The following is a 14,133-nucleotide window of genomic DNA, read 5'->3' as shown; positions in this document are numbered from 1 at the left end:
TTCTTCTGAGTAGTTCCCCCTTGAAGCAATATAAAAAAATATTGAAAGGGGCACCATGGTCAGGGGCCAATGCGCTCTTGGGGTGGAACTCCGACACTCCGTGTCTTGTGTGCAATGTTTCTCTCATTAGTTTAGTTGTTTTGAAGCGTCTAAAGTTTATTCAATTTATTCTTTTTTGTTGGCAGGTGATGCCCTCCCGTTACAGTGGTATTAGAGCTTCGATCATGTGCTTTTGTGAAAGCATATTAGTCCTTCAAAGAGCAAACAGAGCAAGATGGCGCTTATATATTTCACAAGAATTTTTTATCCCTTCTTGGGAGAGAACAATCCAAAGAAAGCTTTACAGTTTCTGCAGCAGTTTGACAACATCTATCTTGGTGGATTCAATATAATGTCTGGGTACAAAAATAAAATGAAGTAAAGTGAAAAACTTAAATCTTAACTGCTAGTGAACTAAGCAGCTAGCTGGAATTGTGTAGGATGTGAGAAGGGGGGTGAAAGTAGTAACTGGGGGACTAATACATCACAATGTGGGTGTGCGTGTGGGAATATAATGGGTGAGAGCTAGCTGATACAAGATGAGCAGGGTGTATAATCCTCAAAAGATCTAAATCATAGGTGATCCATCATTGGTAGCCGGCGGATTCCATCAATATCCTCCATGGTGAATGTTTTGACCAGGTGTCGTGCATATCGAGCCAAAGTGATCCGAATCCTCTGATGCAGCCTCTGTCGATGTTGTATAGTCCTCCGTAGTCATGGAGTCTAGATCTCCCTAGCTCGGTCGCTCGATCGATCAACGTGCCCGGGGGAAGAGAGAGAGAGAGAGAGAGAGAGAGAGAGAGAGAGAGAGAGAGAGAGAGAGAGAGAGAGATTAACGTCCTGTCGAGGCCAAAACTGACCTATAGGATAGATCAAAAAAATCTTTGGTTACAATCCACTTCGGGGTATCAGTTGAAGAAAAAGTGCATGTGGGATAAAAAAAACTAACTTCAAAGCTCTCATGACTCATCATGTTACCATGGTAGAATCACCATGTGCATAAACGTGACTAGATGTGCATAAGTATCAAGTTCATGTCTTTGAAAGAGAGGGTGGACCCTTGAAATCTCTAATGATAGCTTTTCCTTCTCTATAGACCGCCCGTTTGCCTTGCTTCCTTGCTTCTCTGACCTTTGTCAGTTCCCCGGCTCTGTTCTTCAATTGTAGTGGTGTCAACTCATCAGAAATCCATACAGATGTCATAATATTGAATTCTGGCCTGTTTCCCTTTAATTTGGATGTCAAGGGGATCACCAAGGTTGATAAAAGGTACCACTTTTTCAAGTCTTTCCTTCATAATTTCTACATCCAAGATGTATCCCTCAAGCTGCTCGTCTGTGTTGGTACCTACTGACCAACGTTCTGGCAAATCCCCAATTCGAACATAATTTTCCAGGCTTTTGGCCCTTTCAGAACTGATAATACTTCGCCGACAAAATTCTCAGATTTTACCTGAGTTTTCGTGCTTTCTTGTTATGTTTCCTGTAATTTCTGAGTTGCTTCTTGGGCCGCTTCTTGAATCTCCTGCTTGTTCTTGATGTCTTGCAATTGATCTTCAAGGCCTGCAATCCTTGTCTCTTGACTAGCAATCTTTGTTTCCTTGTGTGTCAATTCCATCCTAAGGGTTGAGACCTCCTGCTGCAATTTCTTCAATTCTCCCATGATGAAAATCTCCCATGGGTTTTGGGGCTTAATTAGGGTGGAACGGGGGTTGGGTTCGAGACCATTGGTGCAAATGTTTTTGGTTTTGGGGCCATATTCTTGAGCAAGGGGGGGTGCTGTATCAAACCCTAAAAAATTACGGTCCTCCCCTCCTTGGGGGGTACACTAAAGGGAAAGGTAAGTCTCCCCGGCTGCTCGAAATTTGACGAACTGAGCTGCTGCCCAAAGGGGAACTGCTGGCTGACTGTGGGCGACGGGCTGAGCCTGCTGACGGGCCTAAAGCTGAGAGAGAGAGAGAGAGAGAGAGAGAGAGAGAGAGAGAGAGAGAGAGAGAGAGAGAGAGAGAGAGAGAGATTTTTTAATGTCTATAAGAAGACCGAGGTCGGCCTATGAGACAAATCAAAGTACCTGAGGTGGGTGTCCTCTGTGTATCCATAAAGGATAAAAGGTACAAAAGTAAAAGTAAGCTATCTTGTGTAATGACTGGGGGAGGAGGTAAGTGATACAAGGGTGATGGGGGAGGTCCAAAAATTGGGGGAAGATGCAAAGCTTTATACTGGGGTAAGTACAAACATGAGATGCTATCCTATCTCTAGCTCCATCAAGTCCCATAGTCAGGATGTAATACATAATGCATGGGTAGATGTCACATGACGGGCACCACGTGCCAATAGAAAAGAACAGACTGAACAGACTCTTAGCACTTCAATAACAACTGAACTGAGTGAGTGAGAGAGAGAGAGAGAGAGAGAGAGAGAGAGAGAGAGAGAGAGAGAGAGAGAGAGAGAGAGAGAGAGAGAGAGAGAGAGACGACACGCAACACGGAGTGGCCCCGGCCCCAAAACCTTGGCGCCCCTTGTGGTATTTCTTTATATTGCATCAACACAATACAAGCCGGTACTCGAGACTTTGCACCTTCTCCAGGAAGCATGCCAGCGAATGAGCCCTAGGGCCCCCAAACCTTGGCGCCCCTTTCGGTATTTCTTTATATTGCATCAACACAGTACAAGCCGGTACTCGTGCCTCTGCACCTTCTCCAGGAAGCATGCCAGCCAATGAATCCTAACCTCATGTTTAAAGGCCCTAGGCCCCAAAAGCAGTTTACAGTGAAAAGTCTTCAAACTCAAAAGCATCTAGTCCAAAAGCAATGCCCAAAAAGCTGCCAGCATAAATCACGGAAATCCATACAGTTGCGAGGTCATTAGTCAGTGCGAAACGCGAAAATCCGTACAGCCTGCCACATCAGCACCCAGCGTATTTTTCGGAAATCTGCCACGCCATCAGCAGCTACGCAATTTTTGAAAATCTGTTGCTACTTCTTTTGTTGCTTCTGCTTCTTCTAGGGTTTAGGTCCCTAGGTCGGTAGCTCCGTTCTTCAGTAGGTCGACACGTCAGCAGTTTGTTACATCTCCCCTTCTTGAAAGAGAGTAATCGTCCGCGATTACAACATATCTGTAAAACAACTCAAGTTAGCTCAAAAATTTCCGAGGGACAATCAGTTTGCTCTTTTTATTAAGGAGTTAGCTTCTCCTCTCGGCTAATAGGCTGTATTTGTGCATAATCCACTTGATATCCTTGATATTCTTGCATGCGTATCGGAGATCATATTCGTGTCATAATCCACCGTATCATGCTGTTTGACTTGTACACGTGAGGCTTGAATCACTCGTTCCGCATGATAAAGCCCGTGTAAAACTAGTTCACGTCCATCTTTGAACAAATTAATAGTATTTCCTCAAAAGCTAATGGCTGGATCATATTGAAATAACCAATGCTGACCAAGAATCATGTTGTAGTAAGATAAAGGCATGACTTTAAAATCCAATTGATCTGCAAAATTTTGAATACCGAACTGCAACTGTCGAACTCTCTCATCACAAGTTAAAATTGATCCATTTGCTAATTCCACATCATATAAGTGAGACGGCTTCTGAGTTGACAAGCCAAGCTGTTGAACTATCTGAGTGCTGATGAAATTATTAGAGTATCCACTGTCCACCAAAATATTGATGGAGCGACCATTGAGAGTTCCAAAAAGGCTCAAAATTTGCTGTGAGAGGCTCCAAAATTGAAGAATTGCATTGAGCATGCGTCATAAGAATAGTCGTATCTTCTGAGACATGAATTGTATTGACCACAAGTTTTCCTTTATCTTGAGTAGAATCTGGTTGTTTAGAATTTGATGATGTTTTCGCGTTGGAATTTCTTTTCAAATTAGATGGATTTGGTTTCTTTGGAAAATGATACCATCTATGGTCACCACTGCAAATTGTACATAAACCATCCTTCTTTGAAGTCAAAAATGCATTTGAGGAAGAGCCTTGCTGAGAATTGGAACGCCGACCTTGAGAAAAATCACGTCCTTTACCACGATCAAGTAAAGCATTTGAAGAAGATCTGCTTTGAGATTGTGGATCTTGAGAATAGAACCTTGAATTTGAATAAGGCTCCGTTGCTTGCTGTTTGAACTGAGATTGTTGCTGTTGACTTTGGCTAAAGCTTTCTCTATGATCACGCTGTGAAAAGCTTGAAGATCTATCACCAGGGAGAAAATTCCGTGTAGGGCGTCGATTATCGCCAAGACGCTCCACATAGGCTATCGCAACATCCAAGGTGGTAGGGTTGTATTTGTGCACATCGTCCTTCGGGTTGGGTTCGAGTCCGTCGATAAAGCTGTGAAGTTTATCAAAGGGATCAAGGGTCTCTATCTCTAAAGTTAGCCTTTGGAACTTTGTGATGTACGCGGCCAATGAACCTGTTTGGCTTAGGCGGCGAAGGGAGGACCGGGCATGAAAATCCGCATTGGCAGGTTTGAATGCCTTGCGAATAGCACGCCGGAATTTATCCCAAGAAGGTGTGTTTACCATCTGCAACGATTTGTTGCTACCAGAGAAATGCTGTGTCCTCGAGCTGAGAACTAGCAAGGGCAACTTTTTTACTTTCTACTAAGTCCGTGTTGGACAAGTAGACCTCCATTTTGAACAGCCATTGGTCTAGCACGCGCTAGTCGAGGTGACCATTGTACCGTTCCGGCAGTTGAACATCAAGCTTCTTCTTCTCTGCAACATTAAAAATTCTATAAAGTAATTGAACTTCACGATTGTCTACCTCTTCAGTTGGATCTGGTTTGTTTTGTTCGTCCACTGAAGCTTTGCAAGAAGGCGTCGAAGCAGCATGTGTAGTTTGAGAAGCAGTATGATGAGTCCGTGATGAGTTTTGCGTTTGCATCTAATCCAAGTGACTGTGAAGTGATGCGAGGCTTGCGGAAAGTGTGGCCATCTGCTCTTGATGAGAGCGAGGGCGTCTTCCGACTGTTCTACGCTGTCTTGTGATGTCGGCATGGTGATTCCTCAAAAGGAACTCTCGAACAAGTGCAGGAGCAGGTTGTGGGACGGGTACTCCGGGAGTGGAGACTATGTTCGAAAACGGGTCCCGGCTCTGAAGTTTGGGAATCAGGAATACTTATCACTTCGAGTGCAAGGGAGGTTTTCCGGGAGAACACCTTCGGGAATGACAAGAGGATGGGCACCCTGAACGAGTCATCTGCCATGGGTGCAGTGCCAACTGCGTGCAGAGGAGAAGCGGATGACCAACGCTAGAGGGTGAGAGAAGGGCAGCGTGGAAATACTGGAATCGCTGGCTAGCTGGCTCGCTTTTTAAAAAAAAAGTAAAAAAATCGTAAGTTCAATGTGGTAAGAGGGTCACTTTTAAAAAGGTGTTCACATGGGTTTTAAAAATTTGGGGGTTGACTGGAATTTAACCATTAAAGTTGAGGGCATTCCATAGTGTTAAGTACTCATGCGTAAAAACTCATGCGTTGCTGGCTGGTAGCGTATGAAAACAACACCAGCGAAAGGTCACCAAAACAGCCAGCGAAGGGTTCAACGTTCAATTTCAGCCAACGCAGAAATTAATCCCAACGATTTGTGAAGGGGTGCGATCCTTGGGAAGAGGGTGCGAGCCGGGTCAGTAACCTCTCACATGAAGGGGTGTGAGCACACGGATGCGAAGGGGCACATCTCAATGGAAGGGCACATGAAGAGGCACCAACAAACGGGTTCACAAATGCACTAGGTACGCAGCCGACACACATCTGTGTTCTGTTCTTTATTTATATAAGTGAAACAGAAGTATACCTCATGCTTATGTATGTGTGGGTGTGCCACCTTTCTTCTGCTTCCATACAACTCCGGGAAGGGGGAGAGGGTAGCGGCGAGGGTGAGAGACTCACAACCTTCCGGTCCCCGGAAAAAAATTGCTCTGATATCACTGTGAGGATTAGTGGTGCTAGTCATATAATTAAGACTTAAAACTTCATACTTAAGATCAAACTGAGACTCAAGAGACTGAATATGTGTTTGATGAGTGAATGCTTGAAAAGTGAGTACAATAGGCTCCTATATAGGAGACGAAGAGACACGAATGAAAAGACACGTCTTATGGTGAAGAGACGCGACTTTAGGCGTAAAGACACATCCTTTCGGCGAAGAGCTGCAACCATTTGATGAAGAGTCGCAACCGTAGAGAGAAGGGGTGTGACCAGTCATCGAAGGAGTGTGGCTGTCACAAATTGCTGACGTGTCAAAGCCCTGAAGAATGGAGCCGACTTGCAGATGCCGGCCAAGGGGCCTTAACCCTAAGAAGAACAAGTAACAGAAGAAGTTCTATCAACTTATAGGGACCCCGTCCGATGGGGCCCCAAGAGACATCAAGGAATAAAATAAAGCAAGACCCCCCCACACACACACAAAGGCATGCGCCAAAAACTGATGACGTTGTAGCTGTACGGAGGCTCCAAAAATTCCGCCGACTGCTGACGTGGCAAAACTGTACAGATTTCCGCTTTTCACACTGGCAATGCTGGCGTGGCAGGACTGTATGGATTTCGATGATTTATGCTGACAGCTTTTGGGCATTGCTTTTGGACCAGATGCTTTGGAGTTTGAAGGCTTTTCACTGTAAACTGTTTTTGGGGCCTAGGGCCTTTAAATATGAGGCCATGGGCTCATTCCATGGCATGCTTCTTGGAGAAGATGCAGAGTTTGGAGTACCGGCTTGTACTGTGTTGATTCAATATAAAGAAATATCGAAAGGGGCGCCAAGGTTTGGGGCCAATACTCTCTAGGGTGGAATTCCGCCACTCCGTGTCGCGTGTTGTCTCTCTGTTTCAGTTCTGTTGTTATTGAAGTTCTAAAAGTCTGTTCCGTCTGTTCTTTTCCATTGGCATGTGGTGCCCGTCTTGTGACAGTGGTATCAGAGCATGAGGCGTGTGCTTTTCTGAAAGCATACTGGTCCTACCAAAGAGAAGATAGAGCAAACCGGCGCTTCCAAAAGTCTAATGGAATTTTATTTGAAGTATCTCGGGGTCCCAACCCTGGACTTATTAGCCACTCCTACCCCTCATACATCGTGCATCGGGCGTGCTCCCGTCTTCACTGCTCATGTCTTACATGGCATAAGCCAAAAAGATTTCTTGCAAGAGAAGGATCCAGATTTGTTTCGAGTCACTGTATTTCTCAGAAGTAGTGCCATGCAGTTGTTGATGTCTATAGTTACCAAGCCGTACACTCCAAGGACTTGACAAGCTTTCAAGAAAATTTTTTGCTCGAGGTTTTATGGTTTCTGTCATCTTTCTTCAATGTGCAACTTCTGGCAGAGTGGGGTATCTTGAAATGCTTACCATGGAAACCCTAGAAGATTATAACTTGAAATTTCTCGACATCTTTTTGTAGGTGTCTCTTTTCGAGCTAAAGACCTTGTAGGTCCGATGTGATTGCTATGTCTTGGGACTACCGTCACCGCCACATGAATGCTGTTTGTCCAAGAGCTTATGGACCATGGTGCGGTTAGCTATGACCTTATGGAAGGAAGCTAACCCTAATTTTTTGGTGCAGGTTTCAGGACGGAAAGTCAGTTGACTTTTCGAGTTCGACTGATGTCTAGATTGCTTTTCAAGTTTAACTCTTGTTTGAACATGTTTGGTGATCTTGTTTGGAATTTGTTTAAAATGGATGGTATCTGTTTTGAACTTGTTTTGGTGCCGATTTGAAATGTTTGACTGTGGTTGTAATACTGGTTTCAATCATTGGTGATCTTACTCTTGGGTGGAGTAGTGAGAAACGATGTTTGAGAATGCTTGTTCATACTCATGGCCCGGACCCTTGTGGTTATTTGCGGGGGGAGTATTGAAATGTTTGAAAAGTGCTGTTTTTACTCATGGTCCGGACCCTTGTGGTTATTTACGGGGGGGGTATTGTTGTTGTTGTTGTTGTGACTCCCGGCCTGAACCTGGATGATTATGCGGGAGGAGTATTAAGAAGTCTGAGTAGTGGCTACTCTCAGCACCTCCAAACAACGCAGGTTGCAGTCTGGGAGGTGTTTGGTGGTAAGAGGCCTCTATATCTCCCGGCCCGGACCTTTTTAGGTTATGCGGGAGGAGTGGTGAGGGAGTCGTTGAATATCTCCCGGCCCGGACCCTGTAAGGTTATGCGGGAGGAATGTTCATCGGCGACTTATGTCTTGTAACATGATTTGTGTTGCATTGTGATGTGCCAACCACTGAATATTCCTAATCAGTCCAGTCAGTTTAGATTAGCAGTGATATGGAACTTTTGTGAGTCTATTCGTAGACCGTGCATGCCCAATCACTTAGCATAGATGCATATCCTCCGGTTGCACACAGCATGATCATCAGTATTCCCTTCAGAATCCATCAGATTCAGTTAGGAGAATTTTCGAGTGCATTTACCCTATTTTCCTATTTTTGGTTATTTTCACTTATTATTTTTAAGTGACTTTCCAACAAAAATAGGTAGGGCAATTTTGCTAAGTTAATATATAAGCAAACCCAAGTTAGCACTTTTTGGCAGAAGAGGCAGCATGAGCTTCCCGCCCAACAGGCAACTTCTCAACAGTGCCCCCCAGCACCCCCAGCGTTTTTGGATTCCATCCTTGTCGGGCCAGTTCCCACCATCGGCGCTTCCTCATTTGCAGATATCGCATCTCCTAGATCCCCCAGCATTGCAGAGTCCTCCCGGTGCTAGCAATAGAGAGCCCAAGCAAAAACGCTATATAACCAGCCAGCGTTTTCCTTGCAAAAACGCCAGCCCAACTTGCAGATCTCAGCGTTTTGTTTTCAGCCACATCAGCGTTTTGAGATTCAGCCCAAATCTGCAGCAGAGACATAGCGTTTTCAGCCTATGGTACTGCAGCAGATCAGCCCAAGTCGGTTGCAGATGTTCCCTCATTTTCAGCCATAAAAACGCAGACAAAACAGTCATTTTCAGCCACCGAAACAGTCCCGAAATTCAGCGATGAGAAGATCTCAGATTTCAGCCATCAAGTCGTCGTCGTCACCACCGTCGTCGTCATTGGCATAGTCCCATTGCATCAGTCCATTGCATTCGCATTGTACACCTTTGTGCAATCAAAGTAGACCACTCGCCGACGAGAGTGGGGCCTTCAGAGGAGGGTTTTACAACCTCTTGGGTGTCGTATCTCTTCTCTCTCCTTCTCTCAGTCTCATTCACATGCACGCACAATATCCACTCATTTTGTTCGTGATCATAGCACTCTCCATAAGACAGAAAGCTCTCTCTTTGGCTAAGAACTAAAAGGAACCTTGAGCAATAAGGATCACTAATCTTGAGAAAATACAACATTCATTGCGCTGCACGTTACATTGGTATCAGAGCTTTGGAAGTGTTCTGCATTACTCAAGGAAAGAACCACAAGAACCACAAGATTTTTTTTGCTTGTTGAGGTCGCACGAACCCAAGTTTACTTGGGCGTGGCGATTCCTAATCGTGTTTTGTTGAGGAGTGACAGGAATCCCAAGAAAGAAGGGCTTTGTCTCTCTTTTCACTCACTGAGAGCGGACCGTGCACTTAGCGGCCGGCTAATCGACGTGAGGTGGGAAAAAGCAACCTTGGTGTTAGCGCAAGGCCGCAAGGGGTGCGCCTGCAGAAAAGGGTATAACTCGGGCGAAGAGAAGATCCTTCTCCAACGCGATTTGCAAGCGAAAGAAAAGCTCAAGAACCTGAAGAACCCAAGACCCCCAAGAACCCAAGTTCCTCGTGAACTTCAGAACCCAAGACCCTCAAGAATCAAGAACCTCAAGAACCTCAAGACCCTCAAGAACCCAAGTTCCTCGTGAACTTAAGAAACCAAGAACCGCAAGAACCCAAGTTCTTCGTGAACTTAAGAACCCAAGACCACAAGAACCCACAGGAACCCACGACTTCAGAATGATCATCACTTGAAGCGGAATGGATACTTCGCTTGGAGGTGATGAGCATGAGAGAGGTGAAGAAGAATTTTCTACACCAGGAGATTTTTCTGACCCTTCCCCATCTACGACACCGATTGCACTAACTTCTATGGAGGCTTTCGACAAGAGGATGATGAACAAGAAGTTAGAAGACAAAGCAAGAGATGCAGAACGAAAAGCAGAAATAGAGCATGATGACAAAGAAAGAATAGCAGCCATAGAGCGCACGTACCAAGAAAGAATGGCAGCCATAGCGCGTGCGAGCGAGCAAGTCCGTTTGGAAGCCAAAGCAAGACAAGCAGAATATGACCGCGAGACCAAAGCACGACTGCAAGAGATGTTGCGACTCTTTTCTCAAGTGCAGGCACCGATGCAAGAGATTCGGGAGAAGGAGACTCTCTCAGTCTCTTCTTCTCCATCGCATGATACACAGGATTTGCATGATTGTATGAAGCATGATGATGTTTTGAACGACAATGATAAGCACAATGATTTGCATGATGAATTGAATGATAATGATTTGCATGATGATTTGAATGACAATGATAAGCATGATGCTTTGGATGCCAATGATTTGCATAATGATTTGGATGGCCATGACAAGCATAATGATTTGCATGATCAAGATGTGATTTCTCACAAGCATGAGGAATTGCATGAAGATGATGTGATTGTTCACAAGGATGATATGTTAGTGGATGCTTTTTCTAGCGAAGCTAACCTCGTTGCAGATTCGATGAGTCACGAAGAACCGATCTTGGTTTTCGAGTCGGGGTCCAAAGAACCCCCACAGGACGATTCGATCATTCAGGAAGAATCGATCTTGGTTCTCGAGCCTAGGTCCAAAGCACCCTCACAGGAAGTATTATGTGTTCGCATGATTGATACGCACGCATTGTTCGAGTGTTTCATTCGTGAAGGTTTCCTGTATTTTAGTCAACATCATTATGTGATCCCTTTTCCTAGGCATGAAATATTGTATGTTGAGCACGTTTCTCTCATGGATGAGCACGAATGTATGCGGATTTTTCGTGAAAAGCTGAAAAGTATGTATGTAAGGAAGTCACATTCTATGTCTCTTCCTTGGCATGACACAGTTTATGAACGAGCACATGATAGTATGAGCACCAAGCATGGGCATTTCCATTGTGATTTGCCACAGTTGATTGATTTCGATCAAACAAACAAGATTCGACCTCATTGTTTCATGTGTTTGATGAACGGGTTGTCACTCCGTCTTTATGTTCATCGACATTGCATACACAGTCTTTAGAGAAGACAAGATTTTTTTCCTTCACTTTACATGGAATGGGTATGTTCATGGATTTGTGTTGGAGATGGTTTCAGGAATTTTCAGACATGGAAATTCTTGAAGATGGAAGAAGCACGACTCTAGACAAAGTTGAAGCATCGAAGGAGCCACAGAAGACTTTCAGTCGCTTTCGGCGCGCGCGGCCCAAAGAAGCAAGCATTGCAGACCTTTATGAAGTTCCAAGTACCGCACGACCCACACATCAGAGTGGGCCGGCGAAGAGTCCCTGCCAGGATTCCGGATGGTGTTGGCGATCTCCCTCGATGCCATATAGTTCGGTACCAGTATCTCACTTTGAAAAGGAGGGGATGTCACGTGACACATCCCAACCCTATGTGTTCGTGGACAAGCTACACCACAGCAGGGTTCAATCAGTCCAGTCAGTCTAGATTAGCAATGATGTGGCACTTTTGTGAGTCTATTAGTAGACCGTGCATGCGCAGTCACTTAGCATAGATGCATATCCTCCGGTTGCACACAGCATGATCATCAGTATTCTCTTCAGAATCCATCAGATTCAGTCAGGGGAATTTTCCAGTGCATTGAGCCTATTTTTGGTTATTTTCACTTATTATTTTTAAGTGACTTTCCAACAAAAGTAGGTAGAGCAATTTTGCTAAGTTAATATATAAGCAAACCCAAGTTAGCACTTTCTGGCAGAAGAGGCAGCAGGAACTTTCCGCTCAACAGGGAACTTCTCAGCAGTACCCCCCAACACCCCCAACGTTTTTGGATTCCATCCTCGCCTTGCCAGTTCCCACCATGGGCGCTTCCTCATTTGCAGCTTTCGCCTTCATCTCCTAGATCCCCCAGCATTGCAGATTCCTCCCCGTGCTGGCAGTAGAGAGCCCAAGCAAAAACGCTACATAACCAGCCAGCGTTTTCCTTGCAAAAACGCCAGCCCAACTTGCAGATCTCAGCGTTTTGTTTTCAGCCACATCAGCGTTTTGAGATTCAGCCCAAATCTGCAGCAGAGACATAGCGTTTTCAGCCTATGGTACCGCAGCAGAATAGCCCAAGTCGGTTGTAGATGTTCCCTCATTTTCAGCCATAAAAACGCAGCCAAAACAGTCATTTTCAGCCACCGAAACAGTCCCGAAATTCAGGGATTAGAAGATCTCAGATTTCAGCCATCAAGTCGTCGTCGTCACCACCGTCGTCGTCATTGGCATAGTCCCATTGCATCACTCCATTGCATTCACATTGTACACCTTTGTGCAATCAAAGTAGACCACTCTCGCCGACGAGAGTGGGGCCTTCGGAGGAGGGTTTTACAACCTCTTGGGTGTCGTATCTCTTCTCTCTCCTTCTCTCAGTCTCATTCACTTGCACGCACAATATCCACTTACTTTGTTCGTGATCATAGCACTCTCCATAAGACGGAAAGCTCTCTCTTTCCCTAAGAACTAAAAGGAACCTTGAGCAATAAGGATCACTAATCTTGAGAAAATACAACATTCATTTCGCTGCACCTTACAGTGATCTTGTGAGGGCCTCAATCACTAGTGGGGGGGCAACTAGCTCTGCTCGAATACTGTTGTGGTAGTGAAGCCTTGGCTCTAATAAATTGCAAGATCATAGAGACCAGAGGCTTCTCCATGCCTCCCCATCCATCAGTGCGACCCGACCTCCCATGATTGTTCAATGAAGGCCCACATCTAAACTCCATAGAGCAATGCGGAAGCCGTGAGTGTCAAAAAGCCAGAGCTTCGCTCGGGGCTCTTGAAACTGAATCTATGAACACATCCTCTGCAATCCACCCAATGCTGCATAGGCTCTGGTCAATCTAGTCTCTGCTGCTCTCCTCAATGAAAATCCTGGTCCAGTAAAGACCACCCCAAGGTAGGTGTAAGTATCTGTATACTCCACTGTCCCATGGCCATATATGTGAATGCGGGTGTTGGATCTCCTGATCCAATGTGGGGTGGTGTTAAATACCATAGCCTTGGTTTTACCAAGGTTGATAGACAAACCATTGTTGTGGGCAAACCTATGCACTGCATCCAAGTGACGCTGCATGCCCTTTGGAGAGTCGGAGATCAACACAATATCATCGGCATATAACAATTAGTGGAATCCATGTCCCTGCCAGTTGTGCACCTCTATCACCATCTCTCCCAATACAGTTAGAAACCTCATCGGCATACATACCAAATAGAGTAGGAGAGAGCGGGCAGCCCTGCTTCACTCCGATAGTGGACTAAACTAATGTAGATAGCCTCTCTGGAGTTCGTACATACCCCACTATTGACCTGTATAATGCCATGATTCCCTAAATAAGCGTTGTGGGTACTCCCATCTCCTGTAGTCTGCGCATCAATCTAGCTCTGGGCATTGTGTCAAATGCTTTGCGAAAGTCCACAAAGATACAATAGATCCGTCTCCCTTGTGATCTACCCTCAATAATGGCTCAGAGTGTCAAGTTGTGGTCAAGACTAGAAAAATCTCTCATGAACTTGCTTACCTGGCTGCGCATATACCCTACCTCCCTATCCATCTATTCAATTGCTGCTCAAGAATGGATGCGTACGACCGTGCCAATGTGTGTCCAATGATGATAGTGCTATAATTTTAAAGCTCCATAGGGTCTCTGGACTTGAAGATAGGTACAATAGTAGATAAACTCCAAGTATCGAGCAGGTCCTCACACATGGCACAGTTGAACATCATTGCTAGAAGTTGTGCCAGTAGATCCTTGACATATGTAAAATGCTCAACCACTAAGCTATCATGATCATATGCTCTCCCAGTCCTCGTCTTATCAATGGCCTTCTTCACCATCTGAGCGGTGAAGAAAGCACATGTGTGGGCATGGCTCGGGGGGGGGGGGGCGGCTTGGGAGGGGGGG

The sequence above is a fragment of the Adiantum capillus-veneris genome, chromosome 17 (genome assembly GCF_014529385.1).
Source record: "Adiantum capillus-veneris isolate H3 chromosome 17, ASM1452938v2, whole genome shotgun sequence".
In the NCBI taxonomy this organism is placed as follows: domain Eukaryota; kingdom Viridiplantae; phylum Streptophyta; class Polypodiopsida; order Polypodiales; family Pteridaceae; genus Adiantum; species Adiantum capillus-veneris.
The sequence above is the reverse complement of the archived record's forward strand: the minus strand, read 5'-3'. Positions refer to the sequence as shown.